This window comes from Coregonus clupeaformis, unplaced genomic scaffold (genome assembly GCF_020615455.1).
Source record: "Coregonus clupeaformis isolate EN_2021a unplaced genomic scaffold, ASM2061545v1 scaf1460, whole genome shotgun sequence".
Taxonomy (NCBI): domain Eukaryota; kingdom Metazoa; phylum Chordata; class Actinopteri; order Salmoniformes; family Salmonidae; genus Coregonus; species Coregonus clupeaformis.
Genome location: NW_025534914.1, coordinates 21,953 through 37,986, shown reverse-complemented (window position 1 = coordinate 37,986; position 16,034 = coordinate 21,953). Strand labels below are relative to the sequence as shown.

At 46.8% G+C, this 16,034-nt stretch overlaps 1 long non-coding RNA gene across 1 annotated transcript; it reads right to left on the bottom strand.

The window, feature by feature from the left end:
* Positions 1–7,841: 7,841 nt before the first annotated feature.
* Positions 7,842–8,459, bottom strand: LOC123487104. Its single transcript, XR_006659614.1, has 3 exons — positions 8,407–8,459; positions 8,220–8,315; positions 7,842–7,943 (listed from the first exon to the last, which is right to left on the bottom strand). It is a non-coding gene; the product is annotated as an uncharacterized LOC123487104 (long non-coding RNA).
* Positions 8,460–16,034: the final 7,575 nt, after the last annotated feature.

Genomic DNA, 16,034 nt, shown 5'->3' with positions numbered 1-16,034 from the left:
GCTGCTATTGTTATACCAGTGATTGAACCTGGACTCAGTCCATCTGAAACTGAAGGAGAAAATACAGAGTTGCAGTTTTATTGTTTAATGTGATCATGTGACTTACAGTGAGGGTAAATAGTAAAAGTAAACTTTGTACCATCAGAGAGTTTATCAGGTGTGATCTCCAGGTAGGTGAGGACCAGGTGTGTGTCTCTGGCAGTAGAGAGTTCACAGCTGTAGATTCCCTGGTAGACCATGGTTAGCTTGTGGAGCTGAAGGCTGCCAGAGTCAGACAAATTCTGAACCTGCTCCTTCCACTGGTCATCAATGTACATCTGAGATGTGCCCTTTGTGTAGGTAGAGTTGAGGATGGTGTCTATCTGGTTGAACCTCCAGGTGAGGTTAAAGGTCAGGTCAGACTGAGAGACACTGCATGGGATGGACACCTCACTGCTTGGAGAACCCTGGACCGGATCTGAAATTATATCATGAGAAAGTGCCTTTTTTGATTGATCGTTGCATATTCTGTCTCACAATGTTGTCTTGTTTTTGTAGAGTTTACAACCAAAAACGTTGATTGATGAATTTATTCATTGATTTATAAATTGTTTGATTAATAGGTTGATCAATTGATTACCTTGCTGTTTCAGGGTTGCTGTCCTTTCTACTGTCCCAGAGGTCACGGTACAGATGTTGGTTCGGTTTCTGATAAACTGTTTTGTGCTGGTGATGTCATAGAGGCCCCGGTCATCCACCTTGGTGCTGGTGGAGTTCTGGATGGTTCCAGGGTCAAATGAAAGGTCAGAGGGGGGGTCAGTGGACCAGGTGAGTTTAGGCTCAGGATAGATACCTGTAGAACTGCAGGTGATGATGTCATCTGATAACTGTATGTCCACCAAGCGGACTGGAGCTGCAACAAAGTAGACATTACACATGGAGCAGCCATAAAGTGATCATCACAGACAGACAGACAGACAGACATTCCTTACCCTCCACTGCTATGTTAATGAAGGACTCCTTGTTGCCTTTAATAGTGCTGGTGTAACACTTGTATCTGCCCTGGTCCTGGAGTGTGAGTTCTCTCAGCAGTAGTGAAGCGTTTCCTTTGGGGATCTGGTCATTGAACAGGGCTGTTCTCCCTCTGTAACGCTGGCTCTGCTCTTTGAGCTGATCTGTACTGTAGTAGTAGGAGTGGACGGTCAGGTCCTTGTCTTCTAGTTTCAGCCAGTGGATTACTTCCTCACTGTCAGGCTGGAAGCTGCAGGCCAGGACACAATCCTCTGAGAACAGACAGGTTACATGGATGTCTGCAAGAGAATAAACACACACGTTAAATGAACATCTGGACAAGAGGGGATTCAAACACAGACTCCTATTCTCCCCAATAGTCAGATACCTTGGTAAAGTGAGTAGGCCCTTGGTTTATATCAGAGCGTTATTAACCTGTTATTATTGTTAATATTGTTAATATTAACCTGAGTTTAATCTGTCATTGTGGTCCTCCTCTGTCCTCCACCCACCCCCCTCCTCACCCACAGCACCTAACCTCTAACTAAAATCACAATCTAAAGTAAAGACTCCAATCTGACCTGAATGACTAAACTTCCTTCATGCCTCTAATCATACCAACCACCCATTCAGCAAACATTTACATTGTTAAACCATCTTAGCCTGCAACATCTGCTGTTGAATCACTGATTCATCCTATAAAGTTGTTCAAACATAATCACAGAGAGACTTTCTTGAGACCTTATAGTCAGTCACATGATCACATGATGATTCATCTGTATAATACTTTGCCTTAAGGTGGACGTGGCCAAAGATCACTACGCACAACAGGAAAAGTCTGCTCTTGAATTAAGTAACTCATTTTTCAGAGAAGCTTTTTTTTTTACAGTTAAACTCATGTGAGGTGATTCCGGTGGGTTTATGTAAGTAAAACCCTTTCAGTCCTGTGTGATAACAACTTCCCTCCTCCCAGCTGCTGCTAGCTCAGCACTTACTGTCAAACAGACCTAGGACTACAGATGTAGGATCTACAGCAGGAAATGTGAATTATTATGTAGATTATAATTAATGGACATTTTTTGTAGGGGTTGATACATTTTTCATTAGGGAAAATCAAGTCTGCCATTTAAAAGTGGAAATTACAATCTTTAGAAGCCTTTTTAAAAACTTGAGTACATTAGAACTGCAGGAAAATTCACAGCAACAAAAGAGTGATCAAATTAAGATCCTACATCTGTTGGAGTTATTTTGGAATGTAATATTTTGAGACAGATAGAAGAAGGTAAAGACAGATGAACTAAGACAGACTGATGATGGTTGTTACTCACCTCCCCCATCTGTGGATGTGAAAGTCCAGAGCAGAATCACCACCGGCACCAGAGCCCTTAATGTCATGGAAACCAGACCCCAGGCCATCTCCACGGAGACCAGACCACAGTGTTATCGTTGTGGAAACAAACTCCTCTCCCTCTTATTGGATTGTAAAGAATCCAGTACCTGTGCTTGTCATTCCAGTTTTGTTACAGATTATTCCTAAAAGTTGTAGCCATTCAGGTTGTGAAGTGAGGAGTGTGCCTCTCCTTACACAAGTGCTTTTACTATTGGCCAAATAAGTGTAGGGCAAAGTGTAGGCATTGTGAAACATTTACAGATTAGATTGTGAAACATTTACAGATTAAATTAACTTGCTGCTCCCCAGTTGTGGCTGAGCTTGCTATACAGGACAAGGTAGCGACCGTGCTAAAGCGAAATGTCATGGATAGACTGCAAGGCCAGCAGATAATGACTGAAAAAACTCAGTAGCAACTGTGTAGCATTTGACTGGTTGGCCGATTAAAGCTATAAAGTCTGGAATTTTTTATTTATTTTTTTTCACCTTTATTTAACCAGGTAAGCCAGTTGAGAACAAGTTCTCATTTACAACTGCGACCTGGCCAAGATAAAGCAAGCATTGCGATAAAAACAACACAGAGTTACATATGGGGTAAAATAAACATAAAGTCAAAAATACAACAGAAAATATATATACAGTGTGTGCAAATGTAGCAAGTTATGGAGGTAAGGCAATAAATAGGCTATAGTGCAAAATAATTACAATAGTATTAACACTGGAATGGTAGATGTGCAAGAGATTATGTGCAAATAGAGATACTGGGGTGCAAAAGAGCAAAATAAATAACAATATAGGGATGAGGTAGTTGGGTGGGCTAATTTCAGATGGGCTGTGTACAGGTGCAGTGATCGGTAAGGTGCTCTGACAACTGATGCTTAAAGTTAGTGAGGGAGATAAGAGTCTCCAGCTTCAGAGATTTTTGCAATTTGCTCCAGTCATTGGCAGCAGAGAACTGGAAGGAATGGCGGCCAAAGGAGGTGTTGGCTTTGGGAATGACCAGTGAGATATACCTGCTGGAGCGCAGACTACGGGTGGGTGCTGCTATGGTGACCAATGAGCTAAGATAAGGCGGGATTAGCCTAGCAGTGATTTATAGATGGCCTGGAGCCAGTGGGTTTGACGACGAACATGTAGTGAGGACCAGCCAACAAGAGCAGTTCTATTCCTGCACATTTGACATACTTTTTGCCTAATCCCTCCCTTTTTAGTTCTTCTACCATTGTCCCAAAATCTCTATCTTTTGACCGCCTCCGCCCACTCTCTTAATTTATGATAGTGGCGAAATCTGACTTCTCCTCCTCCTCCTCCTCCTATTTATTCAGATTTGGAACCAATAGTGGCAGGACCAAGCTTTCTCATGCAAAAAATAACAGAGCCATCTCTTATCAGTCAGGAGAAGCCTTGAGGTTAGGGAGTGCACACACTCCTGCAGCCTGTCCCAGTTCACCAGTTTCAGAGATAGGCCCCCTCTGCACACACAGTCTCCAGCAACAAATAAATTTGCACATAAAACATCCCATCTAAACCATTACACATTATAAAACATATCAATCAATACTTAAATATGGTTTAAACATGTCAGGTCCATAACCCATTCTCAACCATACATTTAAGACATTCCTTACAGCCATCCTTCCTGGACCTTGAGGTTTCTTCTTGTGATTATGTGTATGTGGCTATGTGTATCGGGTCATAGCTGTCACGATCGTTATGAGAAGCGGACCAAGGCACAGCGTGATAGGCGTACATACTTTTATTAAGTGTACACAACACGAACAAAAACAACAAAACGATACGTGAAGTCCTAGGTAATACAACAAACCATACGGAACAAGATCCCACAAAACTAAAATGCCAAAAGGCTGCCTAGTATGGTCCCCAATCAGAGACAACAAGCTACAGCTGTCTCTGATTGGGAAACTACCCCTGGCCAACATAGAAATACATGATCTAGAACAAAACCCATAGAAAACTAAACATAACAAGTCCACACCCTGGCTCAACATTTAAGAGTCCCCAGAGCCAGGCGTGACAGTACCCTGCCCCAAAGCGCGGACTGCGACCGCGCCAACCAAACACAACAGGGGAGGGGCCAGGTGGGCATTCCGCCTCGGAGGCGGATCCGGCTCCGGCGTGACCACCACTCTCCCTCCTACCCCCCGTAGTGCCCCCTGGTCTGGTCTGGCCCCGCTGGCCGGAGCTGGACTGCACACCCGGTGGAGCGATTGCTCTGGCTCCGGAGTGGAGCAGCTGACCGGTGCCGGACCAGGCACCGTGGAACAGGCACGGACCGTGCCGGACTGACGACGCGCACCACTGGCTTGGTGCGGGAGCAGGAACGGGCCGGACCGGGCTGACGACGCGCACCACTGGCTTGCGCGGGAGCAGGAACGGGCCGGACCGGGCTGATCGCACGCCGCACCACTGGCTTGCGCGGGAGCAGGAACGGGCCGGACCGGGCTGACTGACGCCGCACCACTGGCTTGGTGCGGGGAGCAGGAACGGGCCGGACTAGGCTGACGACGCGCACCACTGGCTTGGTGCGGGGAGCAGGAACGAGCCGGACCGGGCTGACGACGCGCGCACCACTGGCTTGGTGCGGGGAGCAGGGAACGGGCCGGACCGGGTGGACGACGCGCACCACTGGCTTGGTGCGGGAGCAGGAACAGGCCGGGCTGGCTGGCGACGCGCACCACTGGTTTGGTGCGAGGGGCAGGAACAGGCCGGACCGGGCTGGCGACGCGCACCACAGACTTGGTGCGAGGGAAAGGAACAGGCCGGACCGGGCTGGCGACGCCCACCACAGGCTTGGTGCGAGGGATAGGAACAGGCCGGACCGGGCTGACGACGCGCACCACAGGCTTGGTGCGAGGGACAGGAACAGGCCGGACCGGGCTGTGGAGACGGACTGGAGGTCTGGAGCGGAGAGCTGACACAACCCGTCCTGGCTGAATGCCTATCTCCACACCCTGTGTGTGAGGCATCAGCACAGGACGTACAGGGCTGTGCACTCGTATCTGGCGCTACAGCACGTGGCACTGGCGCAGGATATCCGGGACCGAGGAGGGGGTACTGGAGGCCACGAGCATTGAGCCGGCACACTCCGTCCTGGCTGCATGCCCACCTTAGCACGACACGTGCGTGGTGCTAGCACAGGACGTACAGGACTGCGCCGGAACACTCGCGCACAGTACGTGGCTCCGCATAACCCGGAACCTGCCCAGTCTCACGCTGCCCTAGCCTGAGTACGGGAGTTGGCTCTGCTCTACCTCTAGGCTCCGCCAACAACCCTTCCAGCCCCCCCAAACCTGGTGGCCTCCTCTCCTAGATCGCCGATGCTCCCTTAGCTGCCTCCAGCAGCCCCGTCGTCCACGCCCGTGTGCCCCCCAAAAAAATTACTGGGGTTGCCTCTCGCGTGTCCGTTGTCGGCACGGTTGGTGCCGTTCTCTCCTCTCCTGCCTGGGCATTTATTTTTGCCCATGGCCCTCTGCCCGCAAATATGTCCTCCCAAGACCACCATTCGCCACACCTGGGACATCGCCAACTTCTCCTGTTTGGCACGCTGCTTGGTCCTTTTATGGTGGGATCTTCTGTCACGCTCGTTGACTGATGAAGAGGACCAAGGCGCAGCGTGATAGGCGACATACTTTTATTAAGTGTACACACACTGAACAAAAACAACAAAACGATACGTGAAGTCCTAGGTAATACAACAAACCATACGGAACAAGATCCCACAAAACTAAAATGCCAAAAGGCTGCCTGAGTATGGTCCCCAATCAGAGACAACGAGCTAACAGCTGTCTCTGATTGGGAACCACCCTGGCCAACATAGAAATAAACGATCTAGAACAAAACCCATAGAAAACTAAACATAAAGAGTCCACACCCTGGCTCAACATTTAAGAGTCCCCAGAGCCAGGGCGTGACATAGCAGCACAAACAAGTGATAACGTTAGTTCCGTTGCTAATCCTATCTACACCCTTGGAAGATAGTAAAAGACAGGATGAACTGAAAAACTGTGATCACTCTGAGGCTCTTTGTCTAAAATGAACTGGAAAAACTGTGGTCATTCTGAGGCTCTTTGTCCTAACCGTGTGACCAGGTTACTCAGAAGCAACGAGAAACAATACAGGTCTATACAGGTCTATCTGTTCCTGAAGTTTTATGTCCTTGACATACCCAGACCAGCTGCAGAGAGCTAGAGGGAACCATCCTTTCTCAGAAGCACAGCATTTGCACTAAAGAAATGTCTCTACTATTGTTAAATTGGTTCTTAATACATAGGCATTAAGGGCATATAGGTGTTTCATTCTACAATATGCATAATTCATATAATTGGTTTGTTATGTTGTCTGCCCTTAAGTGAGACAGAGTAGTTAACCAAAAATGTCCAACACTTTCTCCCTGTAGAACCCAATCAAGACAATAGCCACTATCATTTTAAATTCAGGACATTATGGTTTGTTAAATGTCTCAATAGAGGCTGACTATGGTTGTCATCATCATCATAGCTTCCCTTTCTGTTTCAGGTAACTTATTGTTCCCTGCTACTATAGCTCCTCTCTCTTCAGAGAGAGGCTGTCCGGGGAGTTCCAGAGGGATCATGTTACATACAGGTAAAGATAACTCTACATTCATCAAGGTGTGGGTGTCATGCTACAGTAAATAAACTCAGTATCCCAGGGTAGTTACTTTCTCCTGCAATAGCAAAATTAATGTGCACACATGCATGCACGCACACACACACTTAATAAATTAAAATAAAAACTTAAAAAACGATGACCCACAATCAATCAATTACTTATCCTAATAATGTACTGTAATTGATTGATTCACATGCCAGCAAGTTACTTCTGATGGTGAAACAGGTCCTGTCCATTCAGTGTGTGTGTAAAGGCTGACAGGCCTCTCCAAGACACAATGATGGTGAATGAGACAAGGCAGGGGATAACATACTGTCACTGAATAGTAACTATACTGAATACAGACATTGCTAAATTCACATTTGATTTGCAAAACAAATTGCTTTTCGTTGTGAAAGATGTGGCCGGTCCAGAACCAACCCTAGCCGCTGCCCCCCTGCTAGGCACTCCATGTAGATCCTAAAGGAATATGATTATAGCTCCACCTGGTCTTCTGTAGGTTAAGTTTTCATAATTGGTTATAGTTATTGAATTCTTTCAGGTCTCTACAAGTGCCTGGCGTCTGAACCAGTAGTGGTTTGGTTGTCAATGTATTGGCTAATCAATAATAGCCATAGCCTCTTTCTCAGAGAGACCATGACCACATCCTGTAGAACACTGACACATTTCTTGTCATATTATTCTTGACTTTTGACTCTACTGACACACCAGAGAGACTTCTAGAATGTCCTTTTTGTCTTAATCAGGAACAATGTCCTCTCCTTCTGTCTGAGGCTTTACTATGGTTGATGTGGCTGGCCCTCTTCTCCTTGACCTTGTTCTTGTTCTTGTCTTTCTATGGCTTCCTCTCATTCTTCTCCATTCTGATGTAGTGTTCCACTATGATCCTTTTAATTTTGACCATTTGTATTTGCTGGAGGGAGATAGGTGAGTTTATGGTGAGTTAGCAGGATTCAGACACACAAACAGCTAGTATGAGTAAATGCATGTAACCATAAGGACATGAATATTCCATGGACGTCTACCTGCGGCACTGGGGGCAGAAAACTATGACATGGGAGACAGTAAAATAGCAGAATCTGAAAGCTGTTCATCAAAAGCCACCAATGTAACCCTCCTCTCTGTCCATCAGGAGGTGGTTGTGTTAAATGGTTCAACAGATTATGATGTCATCATCATCATAACTTACCTCTCAGCAGGTAACATATCACTGCTGCTATAATCACTGCTGCTACTGCTGCTATTGTTATACCAGTGATTGAACCTGGACTCAGTCCATCTGAAACTGATGGAGAAAATACAGAAGTTGCAGTTTTATTGTTGAATGTGATCATGTGACTTACAGTGAGGGTAAATAGTAAAAGTAAACTTTGTACCATCAGATGGTTTATCAGGTGTGATCTCCAGGTAGGTGAGGACCAGGTGTGTGCCCTGGCAGTAGAGAGTTCACAGCTGTAGGTTCCCTGGTGGACAATGGTTAGCTTGTGGAGCTGAAGGCTGCCAGAATCAGACAAACTCTGAACCTGCTCCTTCCACTGGTCGTCAATGTACATCTGAGATGTACCCTTGGTGTAGGTGGGGAGGTGAGGATGGTGTCTATCTGGTTGAACCTCCAGGTGAGGTTAAAGGTCAGGAGGTCAGACTGAGAGACACTGCAGGGGATGGACACTTCACTTCTTGGAGAACCCTGGACCGGATCTGAAATTATGTCATAAGAAAGCGCCTTTTTAGCTTGATCTTTGCATACTGTCTCGCATTGTTGTCTTGTTTTTGTAGAGTTTATAGCCAGAAAAATGTATTGATGAATTTATTCATTGATTTATAAATTGTTTGATTAACAGGTTGATCAATTGATTACCTTGCTGTTTCAGGGTTGCTGTCCTTTCTACTGTCCCAGAGGTCACGGTACAGATGTTGGTTTGGTCTCTGATAAACTGTTTTGTGCTGGTGATGTCATAGAGGCTCCCGGTCATCCACCTTGGTGCTGGTGGAGTTCTGGATGGTTCCAGGGTCAAATGAAAGGTCAGGAGGGGGGTCAGTGGACCAGGTGAGTTTAGGCTCAGGATAGATACCTGTAGAACTGCAGGTGATGATGTCATCTGATAACTGTATGTCCACCAAGCGGACTGGAGCTGCAACAAAGTAGACATTACACATGGAGCAGCCATAAAGTGATCATCACAGACAGACAGACAGACAGACATTCCGTACCCTCCACTGCCATGTTAATGAAGGACTTCTTGTGGTCTTTAATAGTGCTGGTGTAACACTTGTATCTGCCCTGGTCCTGGAGTGTGAGTCCTCTCAGCAGTAGTGAAGCGTTTCCTTTGTGGATCTGGTCATTGAACAGGGCTGTTCTCCCTCTGTAACGCTGGCTCTGCAGCTTGAGCTGAACTGTACTGTAGTAGTAGGAGTGGACGGTCAGGTCCTTGTCTTCTGGTTTCAGCCAGTAGATGACTTCCCCACTTCCAGGTTGGAAGCTGCAGGCCAGGACACAATCCTCTGAGAACAGACAGGTTACATGGATGTCTGCAAGAGAATAAACACACACATTAAATGAGCATCTGGACAAGATGGGATTCAAACACAGACTCCTATACTCCCCAATAGTCAGATACCTTGGTAAAGTGAGTAGGCCCTTGGTTTATATCAGAGCGTTATTCACCTGTTATTATTGTTAATATTGTTAATATTAACCTGAGTCTAATCTGTCATTGTGGTCCTCCTCTGTCCTTCACCCACCCCTCCTCACCCACAGCACCTAACCTCTAACTAAAATCACAATCAAAGTAAAGACTCCAGTCAGACCTGAATGACTAAACTTCCTTCATGCCTCTAATCATACCAACCACCCATTCAGCAAACATTAGCCTGCAACATCTGCTGTTGAATCACTGATTCATCCTATAAAGTTGTTCAAACATAATCACAGAGAGACTTTCTTGAGACCTTATAGTCAGTCACATGATCACATGATGATTCATCTGTATAATACTTTGCCTCAAGGTGGACGTGGCCAAAGATCACTACGCACAACAGGAAAAGTCTGCTCTTGAATTAAGTAACTAATTTTTTCAGAGAAGCTTTTTTACAGTTAAACTCATGTGAGGTGATTCCGGTGGGTTTATGTAAGTAAAACCCTTTCAGTCCTGTGTGATAACAACTTCCCTTCTCCCAGCTGCTGCTAGCTCAGCACTTACTGTCAAACAGACCTAGGACTACAGATGTAGGATCTACAGCAGGAAATGTGAATTATTATGTAGATTATAATTAATGGACATTTTTGTAGGGGGTTGATACATTTTTCATTAGGGAAAATCAAGTCTACCATTTAAAAGTGGAAATTACAATCTTTAGAAGCCTTTTTAAAAACTTCGAGTACATTAGAACTGCAGGAAAATTCACAGCAACAAAAGAGTGATCAAATTAAGATCTGTTGGAGTTATTTTGGAATTGAATATTTTGAGACAGACAGAAGGTAAAGACAGATGAACTAAGACAGACTGATGATGGTTGTTACTCACCTCCCCCATCTGTGGATGTGAAAGTCCACAGCAGAATCACCACCGGCACCAGAGCCCTTAATGTCATGGAAACCAGACCCCAGGCCATCTCCACGGAGACCAGACCACAGTGTTATCGTTGTGGAAACAAACTCCTCTCCCTCTTATTGGATTGTAAAGAATCCAGTACCTGTGCTTGTCATTCCAGTTTTGTTACAGATTATTCCTAAAAGTTGTAGCCATTCAGGTTGTGAAATGAGGAGTGTGCCTCTCCTTACACAAGTGCTTTTACTATTGGCCAAATAAGTGTAGGGCAAAGTGTAGGCATTGTGAAACATTTACAGATTAGATTGTGAAACATTTACAGATTAAATTAACTTGCTGCTCCCCAGTTGTGGCTGAGCTTGCTATACAGGACAAGGTAGCGACCGTGCTAAAGCGAAATGTCATGGATAGACTGCAAGGCCAGCAGATAATGACTGAAAAAACTCAGTAGCAACTGTGTAGCATTTGACTGGTTGGCCGATTAAAGCTATAAAGTCTGGAATTTTTTTTTTTTTTTCACCTTTATTTAACCAGGTAAGCCAGTTGAGAACAAGTTCTCATTTACAACTGCGACCTGGCCAAGATAAAGCAAGCATTGCGATAAAAACAACACAGAGTTACATATGGGGTAAAATAAACATAAAGTCAAAAATACAACAGAAAATATATATCAGTGTGTGCAAATGTAGCAAGTTATGGAGGTAAGGCAATAAATAGGCTATAGTGCAAAATAATTACAATAGTATTAACACTGGAATGGTAGATGTGCAAGAGATTATGTGCAAATAGAGATACTGGGGTGCAAAAGAGCAAAATAAATAACAATATAGGGATGAGGTAGTTGGGTGGGCTAATTTCAGATGGGCTGTGTACAGGTGCAGTGATCGGTAAGGTGCTCTGACAACTGATGCTTAAAGTTAGTGAGGGAGATAAGAGTCTCCAGCTTCAGAGATTTTTGCAATTCGTTCCTGTCATTGGCAGCAGAGAACTGGAAGGAATGGCGGCCAAAGGAGGTGTTGGCTTTGGGAATGACCAGTGAGATATACCTGCTGGAGCGCAGACTACGGGTGGGTGCTGCTATGGTGACCAATGAGCTAAGATAAGGCGGGATTTGCCTAGCAGTGATTTATAGATGGCCTGGAGCCAGTGGGTTTGACGAACGAACATGTAGTGAGGACCAGCCAACAAGAGCAGTTCTATTCCTGCACATTTGACATACTTTTTTGCCTAATCCTCCCTTTTAGTTCTTCTACCATTGTCCCAAAATCTCTATCTTTTGACCGCCTCCGCCCACTCTCTTAATTTATGATAGTGGCGAAATCTGACTTCTCCTCCTCCTCCTCCTCCTATTTATTCAGATTTGGAACCAATAGTGGCAGGACCAAGCTTTCTCATGCAAAAAATAACAGAGCCATCTCTTATCAGTCAGGAGAAGCCTTGAGGTTAGGGAGTGCACACACTCCTGCAGCCTGTCCCAGTTCACCAGTTTCAGAGATAGGCCCCCTCTGCACACACAGTCTCCAGCAACAAATAAATTTGCACATAAAACATCCCATCTAAACCATTACACATTATAAAACATATCAATCAATACTTAAATATGGTTTAAACATGTCAGGTCCATAACCCATTCTCAACCATATACATTTAAGACATTCCTTACAGCCATCCTTCCTGGACCTTGAGGTTTCTTCTTGTGATTATGTGTATGTGGCTATGTGTATCGGGTCATAGCTGTCACGATCGTTATGAGAAGCGGACCAAGGCACAGCGTGATAGGCGTACATACTTTTTATTAAGTGTACACAACACGAACAAAAAACAACAAAACGATACGTGAAGTCCTAGGTAATACAACAAACCATACGGAACAAGATCCCACAAAACTAAAATGCCAAAAGGCTGCCTAAGTATGGTCCCCAATCAGAGACAACAAGCTACAGCTGTCTCTGATTGGGAACTACCCTGGCCAACATAGAAATACATGATCTAGAACAAAACCCATAGAAAACTAAACATAACAAGTCCACACCCTGGCTCAACATTTAAGAGTCCCCAGAGCCAGGGCGTGACAGTACCCGCCCCCAAAGGCGCGGACTGCGACCGCGCCAACCAAACACAACAGGGGAGGGGCCAGGTGGGCATTCCGCCTCGGAGGCGGATCCGGCTCCGGGCGTGACCACCACTCTCCCTCTACCCCCCCGTAGTGCCCCTGGTCTGGTCTGGCCCCGCTGGCCGGAGCTGGACTGCACACCGGTGGAGCGGATTGCTCTGGCTCCGGAGTGGAGCAGCTGACCGGTGCCGGACCAGGCACCGGTGGAACAGGCACGGACCGTGCCGGACTGACGACGCGCACCACTGGCTTGGTGCGGGAGCAGGAACGGGCCGGACCGGGCTGGCGCAGCGCACCACTGGCTTCAGTGCGGGAGCAGAACGGGCCGGACCGGGCTGACGCAGCGCACCACTGGCTTGGGTGTGGGGAGCAGGAACGGGCCGACCGGGCTGGCAACGCGCACCACTGGCTTGGGTGCGGGGAGCAGGAACGGGCCGGACTGGGCTGACGACGCCGCACCACTGGCTTGGTGCGGGGAGCAGGAACGCAGCCGGACCGGGCTGACGACGCGCACCACTGGCTTGGTGCGGGGAGCAGGAACGGGCCGGACCGGGCTGACGACGCGCACCACTGGCTTGGTGCGGGGAGCAGGAACAGGCCGGGCTGGGCTGGCGACGCGCACCACTGGTTTGGTGCGAGGGGCAGGAACAGGCCGGACCGGGCTGGCGACGCGCACCACAGACTTGGTGCGAGGGAAAGGAACAGGCCGGACCGGGCTGGCGACGCCCACCACAGGCTTGGTGCGAGGGATAGGAACAGGCCGGACCGGGCTGACGACGCGCACCACAGGCTTGGTGCGAGGGACAGGAACAGGCCGGACCGGGCTGTGGAGACGGACTGGAGGTCTGGAGCGGAGAGCTGACACAACCTGGTCCTGGCTGAATGCCTATCTCCCACACCCTGTGTGTGAGGCATCAGCACAGGACGTACAGGGCTGTGCACTCGTACTGGCGCTACAGCACGTGGCACTGGCGCAGGATATCCGGGACCGAGGGGGTACTGGAGGCCACGAGCATTGAGCCGGCACACTCCGTCCTGGCTGCATGCCCACCTTAGCACGACACGTGCGTGGTGCTAGCACAGGACGTACAGGACTGTGCCGGAACACTCGCGGCACAGTACGTGGCTCCGCATAACCCGGAACCTGCCCAGTCTCACGCTGCCTAGCCTGAGTACGGGGAGTTGGCTCTGCTCTACCTCTAGGCTCCGCCAACAACCCTTCCAGCCCCCCAAAACTGGTGGCCTCCTCTCCTAGATCGCCGATGCGCCCTGTAGCTGCCTCCAGCAGCCCCGTCGTCCACGCCGTGTGCCCCCCCAAAAAAATTACTTGGGGTTGCCTCTCGCGTGTCCGTTGTCGGCACGGTTGGTGCCGTTTCTCCTCTCCTGCCTGGGCATTTATTTTTGCCCATGGCCCTCTGCCCGCAAATATGTCCTCCCAAGACCACCATTCGCCCACCTGGGACATCGCCAACTTCTCCTGTTTGGCACGCTGCTTGGTCCTTTTATGGTGGGATCTTCTGTCACGCTCGTTGACTGATGAAGAGGACCAAGGCGCAGCGTGATAGGCGTACATACTTTTATTAAGTGTACACAACACGAACAAAAACAACAAAACGATACGTGAAGTCCTAGGTAATACAACAAACCATACGGAACAAGATCCCACAAAACTAAAATGCCAAAAGGCTGCCTAAGTATGGTCCCCAATCAGAGACAACGAGCTACAGCTGTCTCTGATTGGGAACCACCTGGCCAACATAGAAATAAACGATCTAGAACAAAACCCATAGAAAACTAAACATAAAGAGTCCACACCCTGGCTCAACATTTAAGAGTCCCCAGAGCCAGGGCGTGACAATAGCGCACAAACAAGTGATAACGTTAGTTCCGTTGCTAATCCTATCTACACCCTTGGAAGATAGTAAAAGACAGGATGAACTGAAAAACTGTGATCACTCTGAGGCTCTTTGTCTAAAATGAACTGGAAAAAACTGTGGTCATTCTGAGGCTCTTTGTCCTAACCGTGTGACCAGGTTACTCAGAAGCAACGAGAAACAATACAGGTCTATACAGGTCTATCTGTTCCTGAAGTTTTATGTCCTTGACATACCCAGACCAGCTGCAGAGAGCTAGAGGGAACCATCCTTTCTCAGAAGCACAGCATTTGCACTAAAGAAATGTCTCTACTATTGTTAAATTGGTTCTTAATACATAGGCATTAAGGGCATATAGGTGTTTCATTCTACAATATGCATAATTCATATAATTGGTTTGTTATGTTGTCTGCCCTTAAGTGAGACAGAGTAGTTAACCAAAAATGTCCAACACTTTCTCCCTGTAGAACCCAATCAAGACAATAGCCACTATCATTTTAAATTCAGGACATTATGGTTTGTTAAATGTCTCAATAGAGGCTGACTATGGTTGTCATCATCATCATAGCTTCCCTTTCTGTTTCAGGTAACTTATTGTTCCTGCTACTATAGCTCCTCTCTCTTCAGAGAGAGGCTGTCCGGGAGTTCCAGAGGGATCATGTTACATACAGGTAAAGATAACCTACATTCATCAAGGTGTGGGTGTCATGCTACAGTAAATAAACTCAGTATCCCAGGGTAGTTACTTTCTCCTGCAATAGCAAAATTAATGTGCACACATGCATGCACGCACACACACACTTAATAAATTAAAAATAAAACTTAAAAAAACGATGTCCCACAATCAATCAATTACTTATCCTAATAATGTACTGTAATTGATTGATTCACATGCCAGCAAGTTACTTCTGATGGTGAAACAGGTCCTGTCCATTCAGTGTGTGTGTAAAGGCTGACAGGCCTCTCCAAGACACAATGATGGTGAATGAGACAAGGCAGGGGATAACATACTGTCACTGAATAGTAACTATACTGAATACAGACATTGCTAAATTCACATTTGATTTGCAAAACAAATTGCTTTTCGTTGTGAAAGATGTGGCGGTCCAGAACCAACCTAGCCGCTGCCCCTGCTAGGCACTCCATGTAGATCCTAAAGGAATATGATTATAGCTCCACCTGGTCTTCTGTAGGTTAAGTTTTCATAATTGGTTATAGTTATTGAATTCTTTCAGGTCTCTACAAGTGCCTGGCGTCTGAACCAGTAGTGGTTTGGTTGTCAATGTATTGGCTAATCAATAATAGCCATAGCCTCTTTCTCAGAGAGACCATGACCACATCCTGTAGAACACTGACACATTTCTTGTCATATTATTCTTGACTTTTGACTCTACTGACACACCAGAGGGACTTCTAGAATGTCCTTTTGTCTTAATCAGGAACAATGTCCTCTCCTTCTGTCTGAGGCT